We start from the raw sequence: 15,591 nt of genomic DNA, 5'->3' as shown, positions 1-15,591 counted from the left end.
GGAGAAGATGGAGAGGAGAAAATCCATTCTCCTGCCAAAGGGAGAAGAGTGGAAGAGACACCTCCACCCAGGGACAGGAGTCCACCCAGGGAGAGAAAAGACACCACTTTCTTGGAGCAGAAGAGTATCAAAAAGGGGACACCCACAGCTGGTAACCACACCCCGGGGGAGGGAGGATGGGAGGTGTAGGGGTGGATCTGCCTAGATCTTGGTGTAGCAACCCTGCAAAGATCTGGATCCGGCACCTCAATCCTGCTGGATCCAGGTAGGTTTTGGTCCCAACCGCTCAAATGCCAATGCCCAACCAGAGACTAGGTCTGGCTGCTCCCATTTTACCAACAATATCTGGACCCCAAGGGCATCCCAGCACAGGAGTGCCACATTTCACTGCCTCAGCAGAGAACAGGTGTTGCCACTCCTACTAAGCCTTAAACATCCTGACCCTGACGCAGTCCAATGCAAGAGCTCCACAAAAACTCAGATCTGGCATCACTTCACAACAGGCAAAATGCAGGCTTGGATTACAGCAAGGGGCCACTTGTCTGTGTGGGGATTGTAAATTCTTTGAGACAGGGACCATGTCTTCTTTTGTTTTTGTTCTGTAGCTAGCATATAGTGGGTCTTACCTGTACTATTAATAAATTATAATTATAATATTAAACTAGATGGAAATCTTATCTAAAAAAACTAATGGCATGCTTTCTGCCAAGAAGGGTGAGGTAATATCTTTTATCAGCCCAAATTCTGTTGGTGAAAAAGACAGCCTTTCCAGTTTACATAGAGCTCTTCTTCAGGGAAAGATGTGCTTTATGGAAATTGATTTGGGGTGGAGTTCATTTCAGTTGCAGAGGATTTCAAAGATAAGAGGAACTCATTTTAAAAACAGAAAGCCTATTGACTTAACAAAGAACCTTTCGTATTAACTGCTTCAGTTTAGAACTGTGGGCAGGAGAGATTTCAGAATCTTATCTAAACCTGACCTTTTGGAAAGGGATTTTTGCAGTTTATCTACATAGGGGAATTTACCAGCACAATGATGCCAGTATAATTATACCACTATAACTCCCCATGTGGACACTCTTATGTTGGAGAAAGAGTGTCCACAAGGGAGGTGTAGCGATATAATTATAGCAATATAATTATGCTGGTAAATTTCTCCATGTGGGCAAGCCCTTATTCTATGATCAAGCACAAAACAACATTATAGGTGCATATTCTGGCTCCTATTTTCTTTTGGGGAATGGGGGTAGATCAGGATGTGAAAATGTTTACTCCGGGAGAATGCTTACGGGAGAAATGTCTAAACAAATTTTCACCAGGCTACCACTATTTCCTTTTCCCGTGTCTGATCATAGAAAGCACACCAGTCCCGCCCCTCCTTTCTCTGAATGACGAGTCAGATGACTGGAAAGCAAGGCTGATCGGTTGATGTGTATTTGTGTTGAGAGAATGTGGCAGCACGAGTTTTGTGTGTTTGAATTCGGATGTGGGAGGATGAGAGCTACAAACCTCCGGAAATATAGGCCTGATCCAGTGCAGTTCATTTAGTACTTCTGGGTGAGATTCACAACTGTATTGATTTAATGGGTGTTAGGCACCTAAGTAGCTTTGTGAATCCCATCCTTTGTGACTTCTTTGTTCAGAGTTCCAACTTTGAACTGTATTTCAAAGGGCAGTGTGTTTTTTAAAGAAAAATTAAAAAACATCTTTGATTAAGTATATTCTATAGAGGTCTTTCAGAGACATTTTTCATTAAGATGTCTGTCAGGGAAGTATTTAGGACCACTTAATCCCTGAGGTTATTCAGGCTCCTATATTCTACCTTTTGTGACTTCCACATTGAGGTCAGTGTGAATTTGAATCAAAATGGGAGCAAAGTTTGCATTGAAATGAACACAGAATGTCTGCCTTCCTCTGCACACAGCAGAGTCCTTAGAGATTTAAAGGGGCAGTAGATATAAGAAAAAAACAAAACAATATTTATATTACACACAAAAAAGGACATTAAGAGAACATGATTTAGCTTGCAAAATCAAGCAATCAAAGGTTAGGAAATGCCAGAATTAAGGTTGCCTGTTCAACCTTAATTTGGCCCCTTTGTTCATATGCATTATGGTACAGTCTTTAATTACATGGTCACATACTTCACTTTACATACTTAATCATGTTCTTTTAGCGTAGGTTTTGATTGTTTTATGAATAGCAGGTAGCTGATATTCTCTGTCAATAAACAGTTATTGTTATTTGTATTACCACGACCAAGACCCATTCTGTTAGGTGCTGTTCAAGCACTGAACCACAGACAGTCCCTGCCCAAGAGAGTTTACTATCTAAGTATAAGATAAGAAACATATGGTGGATACAGATGGATAGATAGGGGAGTGCAAGGAAACAATAAGACAATATAAGGGAGGGCTCCGAGGCACTACAGAGAATTCTTTCTCAGGTATCTGCCTGGTGGGTCTTGCCCACATGCTCCGGGTCTAATTGATTGCAATGTTTGGGGTCCCCCAGGGTCAGTTTGGCAGAGACCGTATGTATGTGGGCGGGGGGCGGGGAGAGGGGTTTGCCTTCCTTTGCAGCATGGGGCCTGGGTCACTTGCAGGTTTAAATTAGTGTAAACGGTGAATTCCCTGTAATTTGAAGTCTAAATCATGATTTGAGGAAGACAGCAGTGACTCAGCCAGAGGTTAGGGGTCTATTAGAGTGGGTGGGTGAGACTCTGTGGCCTGCAATGTGGAGGAGGTCAGACTAGATGATCAGGATGGTCCCTTCTGACCATGAAGTCTATGCGTCAGCACACTAGTCGCTTACCCATTGTCAATTTTTTTTGCAGGCATCACAAAAAAGCAGACTTTTAAAAGAGGGATTTGAAGGAGGAGGAGGCAGTTTTGCAGATGTTTTGGGAGAGTTCCTCTCATGAAAGTTTGGAAGAGAGTTTTTAGCTGCATGGAGGGATACGAAGGTCACAGCTTTGGGTATGTTTATGCTGGAGCTGGGAGTGTGCCCCTGCTTGAGCAAGTGTGCTAAAATAGCATGGTGGACGTTGTGGCATGGGTTAGCCACCCAAGCTCAGACCCACCTGAACCCCTGGGTATGTACGCAAGCATCTAGCCCATGCTGTAACATCCATATAGCTATTTTTAGCATGCTAGGTTGAGCAGAGCTAGCATCTGTCTACCCAGGCTGGGAGGCTTGCTCCCAGCTGCAATGTACACATACCCTTAGAGATGTTCTGCAAAAAGCATCAACAAGATTTAAGCCTAGCCTGGATGTGAGGACCTAAAAAGGAGTGTGAGTCAAAGATGACCCCCACGTTATGGGCTTGAGTGTCAGGCATATGATTTGGATGCACTGGAAAGGGAATAATTGGGGCGAGGGAGAGGAAAACCTTAAAACTCATCTACATGAACAGCATGACATTTAAACTCCACAAGGAAATATAAAAGATCAGCCTGCATGACAGTTAGACAAGAAGATACTGCTCACCAAAAACCGTACCTGCAGGAGATAATCTAAAACCCTGTCAGGACTGAAAGCTGACCTGCATCATTTCAGGTTAATAGATGGTAGGGTCATCATCTCAGGAACAAACAAAAACCCTTCGGACCCTGAAGCAAAGATCAGCAAATGCAATGCAAAGAATGAGGATTGTGAACACAAATGAGAGTTTGATTTTCTACTGCTTCTACTTAGCACTTAAACGGGGCTTTTCATCTTCAAAGCACTATACAACCATCCACTAACAGAGCCTCCCAACCAGCCTGTGAAGTAGGAGCTGCTGTTATTGCCATTGAAGGTAATGGTCCGAATGACGGCCTGACTCCGTTTTCGCACAGCCCTTACTTAGGCAAAATCCTGTTGATTTTTGCCTGAGTAACAACCGAGTAAGGACTACAGGCCTTGGCTCTGTATTTGCATTTGTGGTAATCCGGTTTCCTAAGTTTTATTTCCACCTCTGCCACAAGCTTCATGTGTGAGCTTTAGGCCTGGTCTACACTAGGGTGGTGGGTATCGATCTAAGTTACGCAACTTCAGCTGCATGAATAGCATAGCTGAAGTTGACGTACTTAGATCTACTCACCATGGTGTCTTCGCTGCGGTAAGTCAACAGCTGACGCTCCCCCGTTGACTCCGCCTTTGCCTCTCGCGCCGGTGGAGTACCGGAGTCTACGGGAGAGCGCTCAGCGGTCGATTGATCGTGTCCAGACTAGACACAATAAATTGACCCCCCCCGGCACCCCCCCCCCGGATCGATCACTGCCCGCCCAGCGGGTAATGTAGACAAACCCTTAGTAAGGCCATGTCTACACTAGAGAGCTTACAGCACACAGCTGTCCCGATGCAGCTGCACCGCTGTAAGATCTCTCCTGTAGCTGCTCTACGCTGATGGGAGAGACCTCTCCTGTTGACATAATTAAACCACTCACCGCGAGCAGCGCTTCTGCCGGCGTAACTTACGTTGCTCGGTGGGTGTGGTTTTTTTCACACCCCTGCGTGGCACAAGTTATACGGACAAAAGTGGTAGTATAGCCTAAGTCACTTCCTCACTCTGTGCCTCTGGTTCGCCACCTGTAATAAAGGATAATGTTTTCCTGGCTTCGAAAGTCACTACATCTGGGAGGTAGTCAGATGCTCAGACAGCAGGGAGAGCCACCGAAATGGCTATGAGCAAATGCGGGGGGATTTTCAAAATCAAAACTGGGAGTTGGGTGCACGAGGCTTGCTGTGACTTTCGGTGGAAGTTAGGTGCCTAACCGTGCCTCTAGTAAACTCTCCTTAAGTGAAAACCTTTATTAGGGATAGCAGAACCAGTTTGGGTGAAATCCAAAGCAGAATGAATCATCACCCCCCCCCCACCAAACATTTAAGTTTAATAAAGTTCAATACACTTTTCATTTAAAAAGAGATCTGTGTGCCCTTGCGCTTTGTGGCAGAGCAGGAGTGAGATACTGAAGCAGCAGAAGACAGGTATTTTAAACCTGGCGGAGCATTTATTACTATGCTTAATTATTAGTATCACCACAGCACCTAGGCACCCTAGTCATGGATCAGCACCCCAGGGTTCGGGAACTCTGGTCCAGTAGGTGTGCAACTCATGCATGCCACAGAACTGTGCTCCTCAGGTGCCCCCAGCACAGAGAAGGAATTAGAAAGCAGGATAAGGTGGGATGAGACTAGAGTTTTCCAACCACGTGGATCCACCAGCCAATCTCCCTCAGTAAAGGTGCTGCAGGGTATCACAGAAGAGTTCTGCTGTACAACTGAGAATGAGGATTCCCGTGGGACTCCACTGTTTGTGGTCCAGTAATTCAGGCTGGACCAAAGAAAGGATTTGGCCCATAGAAAGTAGAAATGAATTAGCAGAGCCAGTTAATAAAATACAGTATCCATATCATACAAACCCAAATGCTGGTGTGCATGGGATTGGTTTCCCCACTACACTTTTTTCATGGAAAGCCATTATTTATGGTACAAAGGGCCTTAATGCTGAGTGTATGAGAAATAAGTGAGCCCGTCACACAGAGCTGCATCAGAAGCAGACAATTTCTGCCCATCCTCCCCATTTCCCCGCCCAAGTTTTAAAATGGAGAACTCTGTACTCTTTTAAATGCATGAAGTAGATTCTGAGAGAGCTAATACGATATTCCACTACTGAAAGCTGGTAGAGTATTTTACACTGAAGTTTGACCCTAGTGATTTTCTAAGGATTTTGCATCCAATAGACCCAATCATAGAATAATCCCTATTCGTGGTGGGAGGAAGGCAAAAGTGTTTAAAGTTTTCAATAGAGAAAAGCATGTAGACTTCGTTTAAATGCAAAGTCCCTATGACCCCTTTATGTAGAAAAGTTTGTCTTATGCAATCTCTGTTTTGCAGACTTAGAAAATGACCCTTTGCTTATAAGATTACCTACAGCCTTATCATGCTCTCACTGACCTCAATAACAAAACTCTGGCTGTGTGTAGGATCAGGCTCATTATTATTATCTATAACATCCTCAATTTCCATGCCAGTTCAAGGCCTCATTGTGCTAAGCACTGTACAGACACAGGAAGGAACAACCTCTGGCCTGAGGAATCGAGAAAAGAATTTACAATATATATACTGATGTCCAGAACAATTAATATTGGTCACTTTATAAAGATAGAAACATGAAGGCCTTCAAATTCCAAGACGTTCAGATTCAAATCCTTTCCTAACTCTTCTGTTTCTGAACTGAAAATAAATTGGTTTTGGAATCCAATTTAGATACATCCAAAATCTTGTGAGAGCAGTCATCAACACGAGGTTTTATCCAAAGTCTGCAGCCATATCACAGGGATAGCAACATGCAAAGACTTTCAACATTGAACATACCTACCTCCACCCGCAAATGAATGCCACATCCCTACAAGCAGAATTTGACCCTGAGGGAGTATTACATGAAGCTTTTCTTACCTAAGCTCTAAAAATTCAGTATGTTGCTTAAAGATATTTTTGCAAATGTTATGAGCTGGGACTTGCTTGAATTTTTCTCTGAATGAAAATCATTGCTTCATCGAATAAAGCTTTTGCTGTAGATACAGTTTGACCATCATCAAAGCCTAAGACAGACATTTCTTTTTATTCTCCCTTGCCCTTTCCAAGCTTTTAGCTGTATGCCTGCTGTGTGAGAGAGAGAATGAGTTTTAACATATAAGAATACCCTGAAGCTATACGTACACCAGTGTAATTGACTATTGTCATCCCCTGTGTGCCTTGATATCTTTCCTATCTAATTTGATGCCAGTTATTAGGAGAAAAAAAATCTTTAAACATTTAATTGTAATTATACCACATATAAAGAGATGAAAAATGCTTTATGTATCAAGGGCTGCATCTTGTGCTGTGTCGGATAGCCTCCTTTTATATCTGGAATAATTATGGGATTCAGTTCTGAAGCTGAACCTTTAACAGTGGATTTTCACTGCTGCACAAATTTCTGAAGTGAGGAAATCTGCAGAATGACCCTTGGAGGCAAATCAACATAGAAAATATAAAATGAAAGACAAACGGTATCTGGTACATAACATATATTTAAATGATAAAGTCACTAAAGCTATTCATAGAATTACAGGCCTGGCCATGCTCACGCAGAAAGGCTATGGCATAGTCAGGGTGGAATCCATCTTTCCAGTGCCTTACGCACAAGACCATTCTCTCCTTCTCATTTTATTATATTCATAACGTCTTGCAAGGTACCTTTCATCTCAGGGGATCCCACACTGTACAGAGCATTCTCTTCACCCACAATTGAACTGTAGGCAGGCAGGTCACCACCATCTCTCACATCTGTCTAGGCTAGGAAGTGAAGATTTTATGGGAAGATTTAGAAGCCAGAAGCCCTTTTCCTTGTCCCATCCAAAATGTCACTTAATAGTTTTCTGGCTCTCATCTTGGGGTGAGGAGACAAAAACCAATCACCGTAGAGGGAAAATGTGCCATGTGACAGGAAACATCACATCCTCGATTCTATTATTTCTTTTACTATATTAAATATGCTGAGGATTTAATCGTGGAAGGCAAGGCAACATACCTGCTTTCTAAAAAATGCAACATACGCAGAAGCAACTCTGAATCGTCCATACTAACAACATAACTAGTTTCCCAAGAAGCCAGATGCTACTGTTGGGAAAAGTAGCTGCCAAGACTTGTCAGTGGAGCCTAGAAATTGATATCCAAGCATTATAGGGTGAGACAGACTTGATGGCAATGCTGCTCTGTCTATAAGAATTCAAATTTTTTTCCCCATTTTTTAAAATTGAAAAATATTTTTGCTAGAGCCTCGCAGGAAAAATCAAAAAGTTAAAACCAATGTGTGGGCGGCGTCTGTGTATTGTATTCCTGTAAAAATACACAGAGGATTTTGATTATTTTACAGTACATAGCTCGATGTATCTTTTTTATAGTACTGACAGGTAAGGGAGAATACTATTAATTTATTTGCTTGATCATCTTTTGAGAGATGATGGGTCACATTAGTTGGCTTGCTAATTAATACATAAAATATCAATGGACTTCACATTAAAAATGTAGAATGCACTAATAATGCACACATTTCACGAGTCTGCACATCTCCAGTTCTTTGTGTTCTTTATCCATTATGCATAACTGCTTCTCTTACCACTTAGGGTACTATTTTAAGAGACTTAGCCCTTAGTTAACCCACAGTTTGATTGTAGGTACTCATGGCTGGAAAATTCATTGCATCCTGAAATAGTACATTTAACAATAAAATGTCAGGAGCACAAGTTAAAAGTATGATTGAGGGGGTTGGGAAGATGGTACAAAAGGGAGCAAGAGCACAGGGCTAACAAGACCGTGGTCTCGATCCAGCAATGAGCGTCAATGGGCACAGGGACGTGCATAAGTTTCGTATGGTAACTTAAAAAGCACCATTGAAGGTCGATGTCCAAGTCTGTCATCTACTCTGTGGCTTCTGGTGACACGGAAGGAATCAAGGCTGTCCCTTCAGAGGGATGTGGTAGCCAGATGAGATGCTACTGTATGTTTCCATCGCACCAGATCCAGCTCCTGCATTGGGGTGAATAACTCAATATCTTTATGACAATGGAAACCAGGTAAGGATGAGCTGACTGAGGCCTAATCCAAACAAGATTGAAATAACGTTGGCAGGCACGGGCTGCGAGCTAAAACTGGAGCAAGCGGCATTCACTCCCATAGAAATGTCCACAGGAAGTTAACAGGATTTACCATGGGGAATGATGACCCTTGACTCCACTCCCCTATCCAGATGGCCACTCCCCACTAACACACACACAATCTTGTGCAGAGGGGGGTTGTGTGCTGAGTGAAAAGAAGATGGTGACTCTTGGGCGCTCTCCCCTTCCACTTGTATCCATAGGTGCTGGAACTAGGGGTGCTGTGGCATCCCCTGGCTTGAAGTAGTTTCCATCACATGCAGCGTTCATAGTTTGGTTCAATGGCTCTCAGCACCCCCACTGTACAAATTGTTCCAGCACTCTTCCTTGTACTAGGCAGATTTGGCCAATATTTGTGCCACTTCAGCACCTGTCAATGAAAGTTGAGGATTTGGCCCCTTGTTTTAAAGTTCACAATGGAGTGAGACTTGTCTTGCAGCATTTTTTTTAATACACTTGCATCATAACATGTCCTAAAATGCTGGCAACTGAAAATGGGAACTGTATAACTGTTTACTTCCCTGATCCTCTGCATCCGAATGAGTGTTGCCTGGATTCAAAAGAACCACTTGTTGTCATTCCACACAAATAAAGACACATTTAGTGTCTTTAATGTACTTAAAATAAATCTTAATTCAAACAAATGTTCTTCCTCTCTAGACCTAAGGGGAAGCCTTCTGCAGCATGGTACAGTGATGCTGACTGAAATCACATGAAGAGTAAAATGAGCCAGTCTTAAAAAACAATGTATCACTGGCCTGCCTAGAGAGCGGAGGAGAATTACCATAGTCCAATGAAAGGAAATAGCTTGCTGCACACATAACTGCATTTTAACCATTTTAAAAAGGCCTGCAAAGTGAACATCTTGGAGGGTAGATTGAGAGATGCACATTTTTAGGATAAGTCTTAAATATTTAAATCAATCAGGAATACAATTCTACATCACATCTTATCTTTTAATCTGTCTAAAGTAACTTCCCAGGAGAGATGGTTGAATAATTTCAAGCCAGATAATACTGTATTTGAAGGGAAATTCTGCAGCACTGCCAGAGAGCAGAAAGGATTTTTGATTAGAGCCTCAGCCAGATATTCATCAGAGATGTGTTCTCTAGGGAGCATGCCCCTGTATCGCACTTTGAAAAGCACTATAAACTCTTAGTCTATTAAGGGAGGAAATTGGAAAGTAAAAGTGAAAGCAGGAATGATTTCTAAGCTGGTTAGTGAGCAGGCAATGCTGCAATTATCAGAATCCAGGTTCAGACAAACACTCTGAAGATAGGATGCAGATCTAAGATCTCCCCAACTCTCTGATCCTCTCAGCTCTGCAAAACTGGGCTTAGAATTCTCCTTGGAACAATCTTGTGAGATATCTAGAACTTTTCCTCCTGATCATGAGTACAAATTCCCAAGAATAGCCAGTGGAGAAAAAGGGAATTGGTGTATCATTTCTTATAAATATCACATGCCCCTTAGGTTATCTATTTCCTATTAACCTGCCTGTCAGGAGTTAAATCAAAGGAGGCTGTTCAGGGAGAAACCCACAGGAAATTAAATTAAATTAAATTTCCCAAAGCTCTTGGGAAATACCCCCATCTGACTCCATCCAGGCTAGAATGGTTTACTCTTCCCAAGGACGGGCCCTAAACCTCAGAAGTACTAGCATCAGGAAGGAGGGCGAGTAGCTTGTCAGAAGACGGATGCTGACACTCAGCTTGACAGAAACAGAGGGAGCATGCTGCTAGCAGAAGAGGCTGGCTCTGCCAACTCAGATGGGAATACGCTGGGTTGAGCTATCGGTAGAGAGGTTGGATTTAGGTAAGGAAGTCTGCACCTAGGCCTTTCCTTCTGTTAACCCATTTTCTGAAATGCTTGTACTTTCAAAGGATGAATAAATAATGCTTTGTTTTGAAGATGCCGTTTCTATGTCACTGCAAATATAGGCTGCTGTCACTGGTTTCTGAAGCAGCCAAAACGGAGTTGGATCTCTGTTGTTAACACGGTGGGGAACAAAAGGGGCTGCAGCCCTGAGATCCAGTCTAAGCGCAGTTGGACTGCATGGTTCTACTCAAAGTGAAGACGCCAGGCCTGTCACTTACAGGCTGCACTCCAGAGGGCTCTAAGGTGCAGTTTTCCCTGTAGCCATGACACAGCCTCTCGTGCATGTTCAGCATTTTCTAATCTGGTCACAGTGTGAAATCAAAAAGGGGTGGTTCTTGATGTGGTGATAGGGATGGGAATAAACCTTTCAGAACCTTAAAAAAAGTCATCTTCTAAGAGTAGGAAAAGTTAAGGAGACAAAGGTGGGTCTCAGCTACCAAGTGAGGTCATGTTCTGATCCAAACTTTTCCAAAGTTCAGAGGTGTTTGGAGCTGCAGGTTTGGTCCAACTCATTATAGACACAGGAATCAGCATCAAAGTTTGTATCCCGATCTGAATTCAGTTCAGGTGATGCACAGCTGGAATTTTGGCTCCTGGCCTCTTTCTCTCTGGGGGTTTCTTGGTTAATTGCTCCTCTGTCTATTTGATTCAGTAGGTTTTTTTGACAGTGAGACCAGCCAGGGAGTGAGAGATGCTTGGACAAGTGTTGGCTCTAGTCCTGCTTCCATTGAAATCAATGGGAGTTCTGCCATTGTCTTCCATGGGAGCAGGACCAGAACCTAAATTTTGTTTAAATAAGCTCATTGATCTGGAGAAGTTTTAAAGAGTTTGGCTCATCTGGCAGGTTTTGCTTTCCTGGCTCTGCTTTTAATTTATTCATAATGTAAGGAGATAAACTGGCAATGGTTTGATCCAGCAACCCTCACTCATCTGAGCAGCCCCACTGCAGAGACAAGGCGGGTGAGGTAATAGCTTTTATTGGACCAACTTCTGCTGGTGAGAGACACAAGCTTTCGGGCTACACAGAGCTCTTCTTCAGGTCTAGGAAAGTCCTACTGCAGTCAGGTTTGCAGGATGGGGCCCAAAGACTGCCCAGGAAACTTACTTGAAAGCTTCAGAATGGGAGCAATCTGAACACATATGAAAACAGATTGAAGAGAACAAAGCCTCAGATATGCTGATGGGGAGAGACCCAGTCAGCCAGAGAGGCAAGAGTCGATGCACACAGACACACAAATAACCAGAAGTACACAGAGCTGCATTCTGAACTGAAGACCTTCTGCTTCCAAAGTAAGCCTACAAGATAGGATAAGGATGCAGCTGGCCAAGATACCATCATACAATTAATCCAAATTATCCTGACAATTCTTACCAGACAGAAAATAAGATCTATATTTCCCATTTCCTGCAAACTGTAATTCCAGTTGCATCAAATATATTGTCCCTGCTTAAAATCTCCTTACAGTTGCAAATAGCCATGGTATTCTTCTTTACTAATTGTGTTGCTGTGGACTGTTAACAACTGCTATCACATTCCCCCCACCCCTTTCCTCCCAGAGACAGATGCATTTTAGGGATGGACAAAGTGATCTCTGGGTATATCAGTTTGTAAAGCACTTTGAGACTATTTAGGGTGAAAACAACTATATAAGTGTAGGTTATTATGTTTCACAAAGGGTAGACAATTATGGGCAAGAAATCTAAACTGCTGTGAGACAGTTTGGCTGAAAATTTAAAAAAAGAGAGACTTTGAAACCAATCATTAATATTCTATTTCTGTCTATTTCACTTCATAAATATCTAGATGTAGCACAAGTCTCAAAATTATGATGGTTTTATTTTGCTGTTATCTTGCTTTAAGAACAGGTAACAGGAGCATTAGCTCTGAGTTTTATTATTAGTGTATTTGGTAGAGACATTAGACTTTAATGTGCAATATATTGATAATTTAAAAATCTTTAACATTACAAATATGGTACATACTTTGATACACGGTAAATATAATACTTGATCCACTGGCTGTCATGGTGGGCAATAAAAATGAGCAAATACAAGATTGAGGAGCATGGTACACGTATCTAGAGAGGTACATGTGAAATGCTGCCATTAAAAGTAAATACAATTCATAGATTCATAGAAGGTTAAGGTTGGAAGGGACCTCAGGAGGTCATCTAGTCCAACCCCCTGCTTGAAGCAGGACCAATCCCTAATTTTTGCTCCAGATCCCTAAATGGCCCCCTCAAGGATTGAACTCACAACTCTGGGTTTAGCAGGCCAATGCTCAAACCACTGAGCTATCCCTCTCTGCTTCACATTGACTGTGTGTAATAATAGTAGTAACAGGATGACTTGACAGGATTGTGTGGAGGGCTCTGGATGACTGCACATAGATACGATGGTTTTATCAATAATCAACCATGATTTCTCCTCAGTGCAGAGTGCAAAACTGTGGCCCCTTAAAGTCAAGGGCAAGACTCCCACAGATTTCTGTGAGTTCAGAATTTCATCCTGAGTTTTTCATGCCACATTGGCATCCCTAGAACTGATTCTCTCTCTCTTTACAACCCTTCATATGTCACTAGTTGTCTTAAGGCCGGATCTTACCACACTTACTCACGTTGAGTAGAATCTTACCCCGTGGGGAACCCCATTGAAGTAATCTGTTTGGGGCAAGGCATGTCTCCTTATGTTTGTGAAGCACCTAGCACAATGGGACCCCGATCCTGATTGGGGCTTCAGGGCATGATCACAAATAACTAACTAACTGTCAGTTTTGCTTCTTCTTTCAGTCAAAGTCATAGTGCAGGTCTGAGTATTGAAAAAATCTCACATCCATGGGGTTTCATTTGCTATTTATCCTCCGTGTGAAAAAATGTGCTCTTTGTAAGCTAGGCGCTATGCGGCTTCACTGCCATTACTGTATTCAGTAAACGCACCCTCGGATGCACCCTCTGGTGGTTTGGGGGGCACCTGCAGTTACATCATGTGGGGATGTGGTTTTGAATTTTCCCAAACACTTTCCTATAACAGTCCAGTAACTTGGGTTGCTCCTGGGCGGAGGCCTCGGTTGGGTGTAAAGAAACACAACTTTTTTTTATTTGCCTGGCGCCCCCTTCAGGCAGAGAAACACCTGAAGCCATCTGCCTCCTCAGCTGCAGGCAAGTCAGCAGTTGCAAAGCGCAAGAACTAATTGTTCCATGTCAGGCCTACCTTCCTTCAGAGAGGCTCTGACACGCAGCCGTCTCTTAAGCCGCTCCTTGGCCCAACCAGGCCTCTCCCACAGAGCCAGAGCTGGAGATCTGTTCTCCTTCCCAATCCGCCACATCTGAGGTGGGCTTTCCTCTTTTAACTCTACCCTTCAAGCCTGACACCTGTTACAGCTTTAGTGGGACAGGGCAGAGTAAGCCCACAGCAGCTCATTAACCCTCTCTGGGACAGCGTGGAGTTTGAAATCCCCATCACAGGTCCCTAAACAGTATACCATGAATGCTGGAAATTATATAACAGGCAGTTAAATGGAGCAGCCAATCTCCTCCAAAAGTGAACCAAACCAAAAGCCAAGCAAAAAATAAATCTAGTGATTTGAATTGCCAAACATTCTTCAAAGGACACAGTGCAAAACTGCAGAAACCTTGACAGAATAAGCAGATCACAGGTTTTCTTCCTGTACCCAATAATCTTGTTGCAGAGCAATGATGAGCATGGTAAAAGGACTTTGGAGGATTACACGAATTCACAAACAATCTCGCAGTCATGCTAGAAATTCTCAAAGAAAGCCATGAATCACTTTGAGTGATTAAGTCACCAGTGATAGATTCATCAAAGAAACAGATGGTTTCACCATGTCTGTATTGTCAATGTTAGCAGCAGTCTGCATGCGGATTGTACAGAAGCAGAAAGCACACTACATAGATTCGTGGGCAGCAGCCTTTGCCTATACGTAAGTTAAATGGCTGGAAGAACTGAAGATGTTGTTAGCGAGATACCGAAGAAAGTATTTTTTAAAATGTAGGGCCAGTTTCTCTGCCCAAACCTGACCTCTTTGTACCACTCTGGTACAAAGGAACCAGAGGAAGCGGTGTTCTCCAACTGATATAGGTAACTCCTATGCCTCTACCCTCCCTGCTGCAGCATAGGTGGTGTGTTGGGGTGGTGGTGGGGGGGGCATTACCAGCAGTCTTCAGTTAGAGGACCCCATGTATAAATGCTCATTTGAGCATTTGGGAGTCACCACCAGTGGAGACTGGATACAGCAGAGAATCTGGGCTGTGATTTTCAATCTGATAGTGACCCTCTAATCAATCTGCTTTGATTTCCCCATCTGTGAAAGGAGGGCGTTGATCCCTCCCTCCTGTCCTCCCTGCATCACAAGTGCATTGGGCGGGTTTAGTGAGATAACATTCTGAAAGGCCCACTTCGCCTCATATGCAGTGTACTGACATTGTTGCATTTGTAAGTCCCTTTAAAGTGCACTCGGAAAACTGGAGCTTGTGCCCCAGAGAGTTTAAGTCACATCAGCTTGGAACAAAAGCTGTTTTTGGAAAGAGGAGACAAATTACATTGGTCCAATAGCTACAGCAGCAGGAGGGGTGAAAAGCCTGGACAAAATACTTAGCGCCGAGAAAAGGATCTTTGTATTGCCACTGGGGATGTCGGTACCCTCTTTCCTCTGCTGTTTCCAAGAGATCCCTGGGAAAGGGGGTGGAATACTGGGTGACATGTTTTAAATTTTGCTAATGCAATATCCGTATCTTATCCACAAAAACACTCATTCCATTCCCGTGAAAACAGGCAATAAACACGAAATGTGTGGCTATGGCACTCCTAAGACTACACGAGATGGATCAGAAAATCAAAGCCCCTCTCACAGGGCTCATTCCAAGACTAATGAGAGCACACACAAGCTTTTCAATCCCCATAATCATTCCCTCCTGAACCATAGTTTAGACAGACCCATCCAAATGGGGCAGTCTGGGTGGAAAAGATTATTTAATGAGTATTGGCTGATGCTAGATGCCAACATTTACAC

This window comes from Caretta caretta, chromosome 14 (assembly GCF_965140235.1).
Source record: "Caretta caretta isolate rCarCar2 chromosome 14, rCarCar1.hap1, whole genome shotgun sequence".
NCBI classification, from domain to species: Eukaryota; Metazoa; Chordata; order Testudines; family Cheloniidae; genus Caretta; species Caretta caretta.
This window is presented reverse-complemented; position numbering follows the sequence as displayed.